This window comes from Arachis ipaensis, chromosome B8, assembly GCF_059453495.1.
Source record: "Arachis ipaensis isolate K30076 ecotype BB chromosome B8, ASM5945349v1, whole genome shotgun sequence".
NCBI lineage: Eukaryota > Viridiplantae > Streptophyta > Magnoliopsida > Fabales > Fabaceae > Arachis > Arachis ipaensis.
This window is the reverse complement of record NC_142443.1, coordinates 47,141,379-47,156,023: the sequence shown is the minus strand read 5'-3', so window position 1 is coordinate 47,156,023 and position 14,645 is coordinate 47,141,379.

The following is a 14,645-nucleotide window of genomic DNA, read 5'->3' as shown; positions in this document are numbered from 1 at the left end:
GGTTCCTTGAGTGTCCAAACGTCGGGAAGCTAATTGAATTATCGCTTACTCAAACTGATGAATGGTTGCATGAAATCGATCCACTGTTTTCTTGAAATGATCCTTTGTCTCTTTATGCACTCGGCTTTCATAAATAGGATCATAGTGCTCTTGGATTGATGGATATGGAGATGGTGAATATTGAAGTGGTCGTTCTTGTGAGTAATTGGGTTGGAATTGGGGTGGTTCTATATATGGTTCATATGGCTCATAAGGTGGTTGGTATGGTGGTTGAGGGTTAGGGTCATATGGAGGTGAATGGCGGAAAGGGGCTTGTGAGTATGGTGGTCCAAAGTCATGTTGAGGAGAGGGTTCATAGGCATATGGTGGTGGTTGTTGATAGTCCATTGGAGGTGGTTGTTGCCATGAGGGTTGATCAAATCCTTGTGGCTCCTCCCATCTTTGATTATTCCAACCTTGATACCTGTTCTCATTGTAATTTCTTCTTCCTGCAACATTATTGTAACCAGACTCATAGCCAAAGGGGTGAGAGTTCATAGTAGCAAATAAAAATTAAAAACAAAAATAAAAACAAATTTAAATTAAAAGGTTATTTAAATTTTGAATTTGAAAATTAAATTTTGAAATTTTGAATTTTAAATATTTGAAATTTGAATTTTTGAAATTTGAAATTTGAAAATTTTTTTAATTTGAATTTTTGAAAATTTTTAAATTTGAATTTTGAAATTTGATTTTTGAAAAATAAAAATTTTAAAATAAAAACCAATAACCTCTTAACTTAAGAAAAAGCAAAAATAAAAACAAAAATAAAAATAAATAAACAAGCAAAAATGAAATATTTACAATAACTAATAATAAGGCACACGTTTGCAATTCCCCGGCAACGGCGCCATTTTGACGTTAGGGATTTTTGCTAGTAAAGAATGTCATAAAAACAGTCGCGTTGTAGATATAGTGTCTAAACCAACAAAAATCCATTTCGTGCAAACGTTTTGGTTGTCACAAGTAACAAACCCCTTTGAAATTGATAACCGAGTATTCAAACCTCGGGTCATCTTCTCAAGGAATTGCAGGGAGGTATGTTCTTATTATTGGTTATGAGTTTGTAAATTGGGGTTCTGGAGTATGGGCAATGCACACAGGTATATTTTCAAGCAATAAAAATAAATAAATAACTGTAAAATAAACTCTTGGCAAGGAATGAGAACCGGAAGTCCTATCCTGGTTATCCTTATCAATTGTGATGAGAATTGAATTTTTCTCCCACTTTGTTAACCTCTAACTATGAAGGTAAGTTAAGTGGATGAATTAATTCTGATTCCTCAAGTCCTAGTCTTTCCTAAGGAAAAGTTAGAGTTAGTGGAACTCGAATTAATTCTTGAAGAATTCTAATTTTCAATCAACAATGAGTTTGATAACTCAAAAGTCTCCAATTATTTAACCAAAGCCAAAAGGGAAGAAAGTCTACTTGAATGAAAATAACTTGGATAAACACAGAGCATTAATAAATTAAAGAGAGCAATCATAAGTCTGAAATACCTCAAATTATATTAAATAAAATATTCAAATCATAACATGAAAAAGTTCATAAATTAAATTGGAAAAATAAATAAAAATAAAGAACCTGGGATTGAGAGTCACTCCTAAAATTAAGAGAATTCCTAAATCCTAATCCTAAGAGAGAGGAGAGAACCTCTCTCTCTAAAAACTACATCTACTCCTAAAATTGTGAATGTGAAAGCCTGTTCATGAATGGATGTATTCCCCCACTTTATAGCCTCTAATCTGTATTTTCTGGGCCACAAACTGGGTCAGAAACAGCCCAGAAATCGCTGGAGAAGAATTCAAACACGCTGATTTCCGTCACTGCGATGCGGCCGCATGGATCACGTGGTCGCGTCGCCTAGCGTCAGGGAAACTATAGCATATTATATATCAAATCGAAGCCCCGGACGTTAGCTTTCCAACGCAACTAGAACCTTGTCATTTGGACCTCTATAGCTAAAGTTATAGCCGTTTGAGTGCGAAGAGGTCAGGCTGGACAACTTAGCAATTTCTCCAACTTCTTGTATTCCTTCCACTTTTGCATGCTTCCTTTCCATCCTCCAAGCCATTCATGCCTTATAATATCTGAAAACACTTAACACACATATCAAGGCATCTAATGGTAATAAGAGAGGATTAATAATAAGCAAATATAAGATCAAAGAAGCATGTTTTCAATCAAAACACATAATTAGGAAGGTAATATAAAACCATGCAAATAGTATGAATAAGTGGGTAAAGAGTTAATAAAAACCACTCAATTGAGTACAAGATAAACCATAAAATAGTGATTTATCAGTCTGTCTCATTAATGCATTCAGTTCATTGGTGAACAAGGGGGGTTCATCCTCCCAAGTCTCATTACCAAACAACTTGGCATTCAGCTTCATGATTGCTCCTAGATACTTAGCAACTTGCTCTTCAGTAATGTCTTCATCCTCTTCAGAGGAAGAATATTCATCCAAGCTCATGAATGGCAGAAGGAAGCTCAATGGAATCTCTATGGTCTCTGTATGAGCCTCAGATTCCTTTGGTTCCTCAAAGGGAAACTCCTTTCTGTCCAGAAGACGTCCCATGAAGCTTTTCTCACTAGGACTCACGTCCTCCTCACTCTCTCCAGGTTCAGCCATGTTGGTCATGGTTATAGCCTTGCACTCTCTCTTGGGATTTTCTTCTGTATTGCTTGGGAGAGTACTGGGAGGAGTTTCGGTAATCTTCTTACTCAGCTGACCCACCTGTGCCTCCAAATTTCTAATGGAGGACTTTGTTTCATTCATGAAACTTAGTGTGGTCTTGGATAGATCAGAGACTATGGTTTCCAGGCCAGAATAGTTCTGTTCAGAATTCTCTGTCTGTTGCTGAGAAGATGATGGAAAAGGATTGCTATTGCTAAACCTATTTCTTCCACCATTATTGTTGAAGCCTTGTTGAGGCTTCTGTTGGTCCTTCCATGAGAAATTTAGATGATTTCTCCATGAAGGATTATAGGTGTTTCCATAGGGTTCTCCCATGTAATTCACCTCTGCCATTGTAGGGTTCTCAGGATCATAAGCTTCTTCTTCAGAAGATGCTTCTTTAGTACTGTTGGATGCAACTTGCAATCCATTCAGACTCTGAGAAATCATATTGATTTGGTGAGTCAATATTTTGTTCTGAGCCAATATGGCATTTAGAGTATCAATTTCAAGAACTCCCTTCTTCTGAGGCTTCCCATTGTTTACAGGACTCCTCTCAGAGGTGTACATGAACTGGTTATTTGCAACCATTTCAATGAGTTTCTGAGCTTCTGCAGGGATTTTCAGATGAAGAGATCCTTCTGCAGAATGGTCCAATGATATTTTTGACAACTCACACAGACCATCATAGAATATACATATGATGCTCCATTCTGGAAGCATGTCAGAAGGACACCTTTTGATCAATTGCTTATATCTTTCCCAAACTTCATGGAGGGACTCACCTTCCTTCTGTCTGAATGTTTGGATTTCCACTGTAAGCTTGCTCATCTTTTGAGGTGGAAAAAACTTGGCCAGGAAAGCACTGACCAGCTTATCCCAAGAGCTCAGGCTTTCCTTAGGTTGTGAATCCAACTATGATATCGCTCTGTCTCTTATAGCAAAAGGGAAAAGCATAAGCCTGTAGACCTCAGGATCAACTCCATTGGTCTTGACAGTGTCATAGATTTGCAAGAATTCAGCTAGAAACTGATGAGGATCTTCCATTGGAAGTCCATGAAACTTGCAATTCTGCTGCATTAGAGAAACTAATTGAGGCTTAAGCTCAAAGTTGTTTGCTTCAATTGCAGGAATTGAGATGCTTCTTCCATAGAAGTTGGAAGAGGGTGCAATAAAGTTGCCAAGCATCTTCCTTGCATCTCCACCACTTTATTAGGTTCGGCCATGTCTCCTTCTTTTTCGAAAATTTCTGTTAGGTCCTCTCCAGAGGGTTGTGCTTTAGCTTCTCTTAGTTTTCTCTTAAGATTCCTTTCAAGTTCAGGATTAGCTTCAATAAGAATGTCTTTATCCCTGTTCCTGCTCATATGAAAAAGAAGAGAACAGCAAAGAAGAGGAATCCTCCATGTCACAGTATAGAGATTTCTTTATGTGAGTAGAAGAATAGAAGAGAAAAATTCGAACATAGAGAGGGAGAAAGTGTTCGAATTTTTAAGAAGAAGAGAAGTGTTAGTGATTAAATAAATAGAAAGAAATGAGAGAGAGAGAGAGAGTATTTCCGAAAATTAATTAAAATAAAATAAAAATATTTTTGTTTTTATTTTAAATATTAGTTAAAATTCAAAATTAAGAAGGAAAATAAAATTAAATTGAAATTTAAAACAATTAGTTAATGAAAAGTAACTTTAAAAAAGTGGTTACTGATTTTCGAAAATTGGAGAGAGAAAAGTAGTTAGGTGATTTTGAAAAAGATATGATGAAATAGAAAACTTTTAAAATCAAACAAAAAGTCAAGTAGTTAATTGAAAAAGATTTGAAAATCAAATTTTGAAAAGATAAGAAGTTAGAAAAGATTTTGAAATTAATTTTGAAAAAGATGTGATTGAATATTTATTTTGAAAAAGATTTGAAAAAGAGATTTAAAAAGATTTGATTTTGAAATTAAAGTCAATTACTTGACTAACAAGAAACTAAAAGATATGATTCTAGAATTTAAAGATTGAACCTTCCTCAATAGGCAAGTAACAAACTTAAAATCTTTGAATCAATCACATTGATTGTTAGTAAAGTTTTTGAAAATATGGAATAAAATTAAGAAAAAGATTTTGAAAATCAATTTTAAAAATTTTCGAAAATATGAAAGGAGAATGAAAAAGATTTGATTTTTGAAAAAGTTTTGAAAAGATAGGATTTTTAAACTGAAAATTTGACTTGACTCATAAGAAACAACTAAATTTTGAAAAATTTTTGAAAATGTCAACTCAAATATTCGAAATTTATGAGAAGAAAAAGGGAATGATAATTTTTTTTATTTTTGAATTTTAATGAGGAAAGAGAAAAACATAAAAATGACTCAAAACATGAAAATTCAAGATCAAAACACATGATGCATGCAAGAACACTTTGAATGTCAAGATGAACACCAAGAACTTATTTTTGAAAATTTTTAAGAAAAGACACACATGCAAGACACCAAACTTAGAAATTCTCAATGTTTAGACACTAACAAATTGAAAATGCATATGAAAAATAGGAAAAGACACAAAACATGAAGATCACAAGATCAAACAAGCGAAATCATCAAGAATAACTTGAAGATTATGAAGGACACATGCATGAATTTTCGAAAAAAAATTTAGAAAAATTAAAACATGCACTTGACACCAAACTTATAATTTGACACAAGACTCAAACAAAAACACAAAATTTTTTGTTTTTATGATTTTATTAATTTTTTTGTATTTTTCAAAAATTAATTAGGAAAAGAAAATAAAGAAATTCAAAATTTTTAATACGGATTCCAGGAATCATGCAATGTTAGTCTAAAACTCCGGTCCAGAAATTAGACATGGCCAATGGCCAGCCAAGCTTTAGCAGAACATTGCATACAACAGCTAAATTGGTGAGAAAGACAAAGAAGCTCTTCTAAGGATAAGGGAAACCTTGGTCCAAAAGATTAGACATGGCTTAACAGCCAGCCAGGATTCAACTTATCTCATGAAACTCTAGAATTCATTCTTAAAAATTTTGATGAATTTTTAGATAACAAATAATTTTTTTTTTGGAATTTTCAAAAATAAAAAGCTTAAAAATAAAATATAATTACCTAATCTGAGCAACAAGATGAACCGTCAGTTGTCCAAACTCGAACAATCCCCAGCAACGGCGCCAAAAACTTGGTGCACCAAATTGTGATCTCAATGGCACCAACAACTTGGTACGCACAATCATAATCTCAATTCTTCTTCACAACTTCGCATAACTAACTAGCAAGTGCACTGGGTCGTCCAAGTAATAAACCTTACGTGAGTAAGGGTCGATCCCACGGAGATTGTCGGCTTGAAGCAAGCTATGGTTATCCTTGTAAATCTCAGTCAGGCGGATTCAAATGGTTTTGAGGTTTTGATGATTAAATTATAATTAAAACATAAAATAAAGATAGAAATACTTTTGTAATTCATTGGTAGGATTTCAGATAAGTGTATGGAGATGCTTGTTGCTTCTGAACCTCTGCTTTCCTATTGCCTTCATCCAATCATGCGTACTCCTTTCCATGGCAAGCTGTATGTTGAGGGATCACCATTGTCAATGGCTACCATCCGTCATCTCAGTGAAAATGGTCCATCTGCGCTGTCACCGCGGGGCTAATCATCTGTCGTTTCTCACTCATGTTGGAATAGGATCCATTGATCCTTTTGCGTCTGTCACTATGCCCAACACTCGTGAGTTTGAAGCTCGTCACAGTCATCCCATCCCAGATCCTACTCGGAATACCACAGACAAGGTTTAGACTTTCCGGATGTCGAGAATGCTGCCAATTGATTCTAGCTTATACCACAAAGACTCCTATCTTTCAGAATGGAAGCTAAGAGATAAACACCTAAGCTCGTTTTCATGTAGAACGGAAGTGGTTGTCAGGCACGCATTAATAGGTGAGAATGGTGATGAGTGTCACATAATCATCATATTCATCATGTTCTTGGGAGCGAATGAATATCTTAGAATAAGAATAAGCTTGAATTGAATAGAAAAACAATAGTACTTTGCATTAATTCATGAGGAACAGCAAAGCTCCACACCTTTATCTATGGGGTGTAGAAACTCCACTGTTGAAAATACATAAGTGATAATGGTGTTCATTGGCTTCGGTCCCAGAGGGGGAACTAGAATGACCAAGTCTTTGAATACAATAGTAAAAAGTCCTATTTGTACTAAACTAGTTACTAGGGTTTACAGAGATAAGTAAATGATGCAAAAATCTACTTCTGGGGCCCACTTGGTGTGTGCTTGGGCTAAGAATTGAGCTTTACACGTGTAGAGACTTCTCTTGGAGTTAAACATTAGGTTGCAGCCTGTTTGTGGCGTTTAACTCTAGTTTGTAACCTGTTTCTGGCGTTTAACTTTAGAATAGGGCAGGAAGTTGGCGTTTGAACGCCAGTTCGCATCGTCAAAACTCGGGCAAAGTATGAACTATTATATATTGATGGAAAGCCCAGGATGTCTAATTTCCAACACAATTAAGATCGCGCCAACTGGGTTTCTGTAGCTCCAGAAAATCCATTTCAAGTGCAGGGAGGTCAGAATCCAACAGCATCTGCAGTCCTTTTTCAGCCTCTGAATCAAATTTTTGCTCAAGTTCCTCAATTTCAGCCAGAAAATACCTGAAATCACAGAAAAACACACAAACTCATAGTAAAGTCCAGAAATGTGAATTTTCAATAAAAACTAATAAAAATGTACTAAAAAGTAATTAAAACATACTGAAAACTACTTGAAAACAATGCCAAAAAGCATATAAATTATCCGCTCATCAGTACTATCTTAGGTCAAAACCTTTAAAATAAGGGTTTTTTAGTATTAATAAGTGTGTTGAGTGGGGATTAATATTCTATGAATAAGTCTGTGAGTGATGAGCCAATGGGGATTAATATTTTTTAACATGTAGACACCACTTTGTTGATGATTGTGTTTATTATAACAGGACCTTGCATATGTGAAGCTTGCATATTTGGATCCTTGGTATGGATTATGCGAGTATCATGATAATAATTGATAAGTTCTTATTTCTAAGTAATTAATTTCTTCTGCTAATTAATATTACCTGTTTTGCAGACTCAAGTTTTGTGGCACCTCTTGTGTATGCTTTCATGGGAACCTCAAGAGATATTGCGATAGGACTTGTAGATATGGTGTCCCTCTTGCTTGGGAGTTTGATTTCTAGTGAGATCAGTGACATAAAAAGTCATGACTACGTGCGCCTTGCATTGACTGCTACCTTCTTTGCAGGAGTCACTAAATTGGTACTTGGAGTTAACAGGTACATACAGTACTAGATAGGACTTAACTATGCAAAAGGTTCATTTTCATTTATATATGCATTATCCTTTTTGGTGGTGCTTTGCCTAAAGTATTGTGCTTTCATGAATGGTTATTGTGGGCTTGGTTTCTTCATAAATTTTCTATCTCATGCTGCTATTGTGGGCTTCATGGCTGGAGCTGCCATTACTACTACACTGTAACAGCTTAAAGGTCTGCTTAGCATAAAGGACTTCACCACAAAAACTGATATTGTTTTTGTAATGCATTCGGTTTGGAGTAATGTGCACCATGAGATAAATCTTTTCATCTTGCTTTATATTTATATATGTTTTAGTATATTAAGATGATGAACAAGCTCATAAATAATAATTGTTTATATATTAGTACTTGTCCTTATAATTTTGTTATTCTTAGTAAAAAAAAGGTGAATGAAGATTCAACATAGATTATAGTGCATTAAGATAAGTTAGCGGTGGCTAAAAATTCTTGTAACTATAGATTTTATGTTGCTACTTGCTAGATGAATCAAGCTACCCGTGTATTATCTAATAGGATCTTTAATAGGGTCATTACTAAATTTGTTATTATTTTAGCCATTTTTAACTTGTTCTTATTTTTGTGTTTGTCTAAATGTAGAAGCAATATAATTGAATAGCTTTATAAAGCCATTTTTTAATATAAATGTGAAAATTGTGGGGGGTTATAAACCTCTGCAACATACAATTTTTTTAAAAAATCTGTAAGCAAAATCGCGGCAGTTATAAACCGCCGCAAAAATTTCTAATCCTGTTTTGCGGCAGTTGTGCCAGCGGTTCTAATGCAAAATCAAATCTCTACGCCCTAATACGTAACGGTTAACGAACCGCTAGTATGCCATTTTGTGGCAATTCTTAACCGCCGCCAATCCCAAGAAAACCGCCGCAAATTTCGGTATGTCAACCAATTTTAATCTAACAACACAATTATCATCCCAATTAATGTAAAACTCACTAACTCAACATTTCAAAAAGGTTTGAGGGTGCTTACCTGACCCACCGCTCCAATGAGCTAAACCCGACAATACCCGCAAGTTAATTCGAACTTAAACACCGAAATTAAACAAAATTTAACATAGATACTCATTGAATTTCAAAATTTGGGGAGGAGAGTTTTAAAAATAAGAAGTGGGTTCCATACCTAATCAAGGACTAGGCTTTGTAGAGCTTAACGTTGCGGTCGCGTGGCCACAAACGATACGGCGATTGGAGCTCCGGATTGAAAGTTATGATGAATTGAAAATTAAAAAGGGGTTAGGTTTTTGTGGCTTCTATAATCGCTCTTCTCAACGCTGGAAAGGGAACAATGAATGAAAAATTGGCTGAAGTGAAGTGTTATATATGTTGGGCCAAATTCTTTAAAATTAATGTCAAAATTTTTATTTTAATTAGCTCTATCCCATTAAATTGTAAAATTTTATTTTCTAATTTTCCTGGTTAATAATTAATTTAGTAGACAATTATTTACTAATTTTTCAGGTTTTATAGATCGCATGGAGGGTAGGTTGGCGAAGGCTGTGGAACAGCGGTGGCTGTAGTTAGAATAGAAATTTCTTAAGTTAGATTACCTTGTTTATGGTTTAATTTATATATTTCATTAAGCTTTACTATTTTTTTTGTATCGATGTGAAATTCTAGAAATGCCTTTGGCTTCCCGAAATCTTATATCTTATCTATTGGGGCACTATTACCATACTGAGAACTCTCGGTTCTCATACCATATGTTGTTATTTTTTAGATGCAGGTCGCAATCCATCTCGGTGAGTTTGCAAATGGTGACAAAGCGGAGGATGTCTCAGCTTTTATTTTGATTTACTTTTTTAGTCTCTTACTTTTGTATATTTTGCTTCCTTAGAGGCTTGTATTTTGAAAACTTTGAGAGATAGGATGTTAGCTGTTTTAAACATCAAAACTCTGTTATAACTGTTTGAACTAGTCAGCCTAAACTCTTCGGGCTATGACTAGTCTCTCTTTTATTATCATACATACATACATACGTACATTGATGCCAGGACATTTTGGCCAGTTTCATGACCTTTTCTTTACTGTTTTTAAGGTAGTTTCATGCATTTTCTTAGGAAATAAGCTAGTTTTGGGTAGATATTCACTTACATCTTGATTCAAGCATACATTGTGCACTTTACATGATTTCATGAGAATTTTGCATGAATTATATGATAAATTGGATGATGCATGATCCCATGATTAAGAGCAAGACTTTGATGCACTTTGTTTGATTGATTTTAGGCCAAAAGAAGAAGAGAAAAGCCACGTTAGTGGCTACGTTAGTTACACTAACGTGGGCACTAACGTGGAAGGAAGGAAAGCCACAACGTTAGTGAGAAGAGTTAGTGGCATTAACTTTGAAGAAGGAGAGCATGGAACGAAGACCCACGTTAAGAGTCACGTTAGCTACACTAACGTGAACTCTAACGAAGGGACAAAAGGCACCAAGCAACGTTAATGGGGAAGGTGAGCCCCAATAACGCTTGCGAAAGGGGTATATGCCAACGTTAGTGGAAAAAGTGAGTGCCACTAACGTTTTCGAAGTAAGAAGACCCACGTTAACTTCCATGTTAACTACATTAACGTGGGAACTAACGTGGAAGGAAAGGGAGATGCCAAAGTTAGTGGAAAAGGTGATCTCCACTAACGTTGGCGAAGCAAAAAGACCCACGTTAACTTCCACGTTAACTAAATTAACGTGGTAGTTAACGTGGGCAAAAGTCCCACCTGGCAGCCTGACCATGCCTTCTTCAAACAAGAATAACTTGAGCCACAAAACTCCAAATGAGGTGACTCCAGTGGCATTGGAAAGTAGGATTCCAGAGCTTTCCATGCATTTATGGCACTACATGGTGGACACTAAATTTGAGGGAAAAAATCTGCCCTGAAAGTGCAAAGATGAACATGGTATCAACCTGTAGTAAGGCCAGCTGACCTCTTCACCTTCCAAGAAGTGTAACTCGAGTTGTAGAGCTTCAAATGATGCGTTTTCAAATGCATTGGAAAGTAGACATCCAGGGCTTTTCAACAATATATAATAGTATGGGGTGGACACTAAGTTTGAGCTTCAGAAACTGGCAATAATGAAGCCCTGATCACTAGCATTATTGGCACTCAAGTTTTCCATTAACGCTAGCAACTATGCCAGCGACCATGTCCACTTCAAAGGAGCATAACTTGAGCTACAGAGGTCCAATTGAGGTGATTCTAGTTGCGTTAGAAAGCTGACATTCAGAGCTTTCCAACCATATATAATAATCTATAGTGGACATGAAATTGCAGCACAAACAAGAGGCATCTTTTAAGCCCCAAAAATACCAACTGGGCAGCAAGTGCAACGTTAGCCACAATAACTTTAGCACTAACGCCACACTTGTAGCGTTAGTGTGGCTAACTTTAGCACTAACTTTAGCACCTGGACCTCAACTTAACTCACTTCTCTCTCAAGTCCACTTCAAAGCTCAAGCAAGCAAGCCCACAATTGTCAACCAATCAAGGCCACAAGAAGCATCTAGAATAGGAATTTTCATTTAATTGTAATTTGCTTTTAATTTCATTTTGTAATTTTGGAGAGCCTATACAAGGGCCTTAGCTTTTACATTTAGGGGGGACTAAAATCCGGGAATTAGGGGGATTAAAGAGGGGTCTTCGGACTCCCTCCCCTCACACACTTTTTCTTCTCTTTCTTTTAGTTGTAATTTTCATTTATGAATGTTAAATTTTCAATTTCAGTTTGAATCTTCATCTTTACTTTTCTGCACTTTCTTTCTTTTCTATTTTTGTAGAGCAATGATCAACTAACTCTTTACATTGGGTTAGAGAGCTCTATTATGATTCAATGGATTAAGTGTAGTTCTTATTCTTCTTCTTCTTTCTTTCCTCTTGATTTTACTAAAGAGCTTTCGATCTTCATCCAATTGGGTAGTTATCTTGAAAAAAAAACTATTCATACTTGGATCTCTTCTGAACCTTGAAAGAGGAATGAAGAGATCATGCTAGAAATGCTTTCTCATGCTGGACCAAATTGGGTGTGGATGGATATGTGACTATAATCCTTCCAACACTTGAGTTGGGAAATGTATGTGGTATAATCAGTGACCATAGTTCATCTCTTCTCATGAGCAATTGACCAAGGAATTGGCTATTGATCAAGATTTGAGAGATCGAATTACAAGGAATTGTAATTCGATCACTTAAGATTGCCAAGGAGATCAATGAATGCATTGATTGAGGAAGAGATGAGAATGAACTTGATCCGGAGGATTACAATATCTCTTGATCCCAATGTTCATTTTATTTTTAATTCTTATATTTACTTTTCTTGCCATTTTACTTTTCTGCACTTTATTGCTTTCTTTACATTCATGCAATTTACATTCCCTTGTTACTCATCATCCAAATCTGAATCGTCTAACTAGGATAATCAATCAACTATTGATTGCTTAATCCGTTAATCTCTGTAGGATTCGACCTCACTCTTTTGTGAGTTATTACTTGACGACAATTCGGTATACTTGTCGAAGGTGAATTTGTTGCGAGACAAGTTTTCCGTGCATCAAGTTTATGGCGCCGTTGCCGGGGATTAATCGTGATTAACAAACTACCGGTTGATTGATTTACTAGATTAGACACTTTTCTTTTGTCTTTGTTTTTTTTTTTTTTGTTTCTTATTTTCTTGTGCTAACTAACTGTTTGTGATATTGCCTCACTGGGAATTTCCTAATCTGTGACAATGGAGATTCCAATTTCTTTTGGTGATTATTGTTTGAGACAGAGCTTTTTGCAGGAAGGAAAGGAGCATCCATCATATTTTAGTCAATCAATTTTCATGGGAAACTCTCCACCCCACAGAATGATTCACTTTACTACGCTCATGGTGGGTGGGAGTATCAAAAACATGAAATAGGGTACTTTCCAGAGCCACAAAATGGTCCATATTTTGGTGAAATTGATCACTACTCAAGTTGTGGCTGGGAAGATCAAAATCAAAGAGATTTCACTCATTCATACCCCAGTCATCAAGAGCCATCACCTCTCAATTATACAATCTCACCTCCAAGTTTTACATGCATGAATTCTTCATCATTTGAGTATGCCTCAGCACAAAAGTCTATCCCAAATCCATACAATTTATTTCACCATCCACAAAACTCAATCCACTACCCACAAGAGTCATACCACTTTCAGAACACACAACCACAAAACAACCAATTCCATTCACAAGCCAACCCCGCCCAACCATTACAACCTACCCAACCTCCTTTAGATAAACTTGCTAGGATGGAACTCTTCATGGAAGAGCTCAAAAGAAGTAGAGCAGAAGAGAGACTCATTAGGATAGAACTCCTCCTTAAAGAGATAATAAAGACAATCGAAGAGGAGAAAATAGCAACAAAAGACCATGACAAAAAATTGAGACATAATGCACAACTCTCTTCTGAAGAACAATTCATTGAAGAGCTGAGATCACAAAGAGAGTCCACTTCACCCTCTTCAGAAATAGAGGAATTCATTCAAAGGTCAAAAACAAGGGAGGAATCAGAAGAACAAGAAAAAGAGGAACCTATACCAAGTGATATTTCTATGAAGAAGGAGGAGGTTGTGAGAGTATATAAGCCCAAGACTCAATACCCACAGAGACTACTAGTGGTGACAAAGGAACATGCAAACTCACTCCCAAAAGACACAATGCAATATCATGTAGAAGAAAGGGAGGAAGTCAATCAAGGGAGCCCACACTCCAATGAAATAGAGAGTTGCATAGAGGGTGAGTTCATTGAACCACCAATTCAAGAAGTTTTTGATGAAGAGGATGCTCCACCCATCATACAATACCCAAATCCTAAAATCAAGGTGATAAAGGCAATCAACATGAACACTAACAAAAGGATGGTGACCAAGAAAAGAAGGACAATATTCATGAAGAAGAAAAGGTCAACCAAAAGCCATCCCACCCCTACCCCAACAAGCAAGTTTACTCAAGCTAACAACAGAAGAAGGCTTGCTGGGGAGAGGCACCCAAAACAAGAGGCATTAACTGGCTCCTCTTTCCTCTTGAGGTCATTCCTCTTAACAAACTGGAAGAAGAGGAAGAAAGTCACGAACAACATGTCAAGCTAATGACATTAAAAGAGCGCTTGTTGGGAGGCAACCCAACCGTAGGTAACATTTCCTTGCTTTGCTTAGTTTACTTTCAATAATTTGGCATATGATTGCACTCTAAGTTTGGTGTTGCCATGCAACAATTTGAATTTCAATCTTCACTGGGTACTTGCAACATTCTAGATTGACAGTGGCACACTAAGTTTGGTGTTGCCACTTAACTTTCATGCAAAGTACCATGCCAACACCACTTATTAATGCAATCAAAATGTCTCTATTTGTATCTCTTGTGTCTTTATTGTATCCTTAACCTTGCTTGCTGAAACACATGCATACTCACACTTCTTTCTAAGACATTCATGATCAATCATGGATCCCGTCACCACTGTTTTAATTGTTGCTTGAGTATAAGCAATCATTCTATGTCTGGTGTGGGAAGGGGAAGAATAGGAGAAAAAGGGCAACA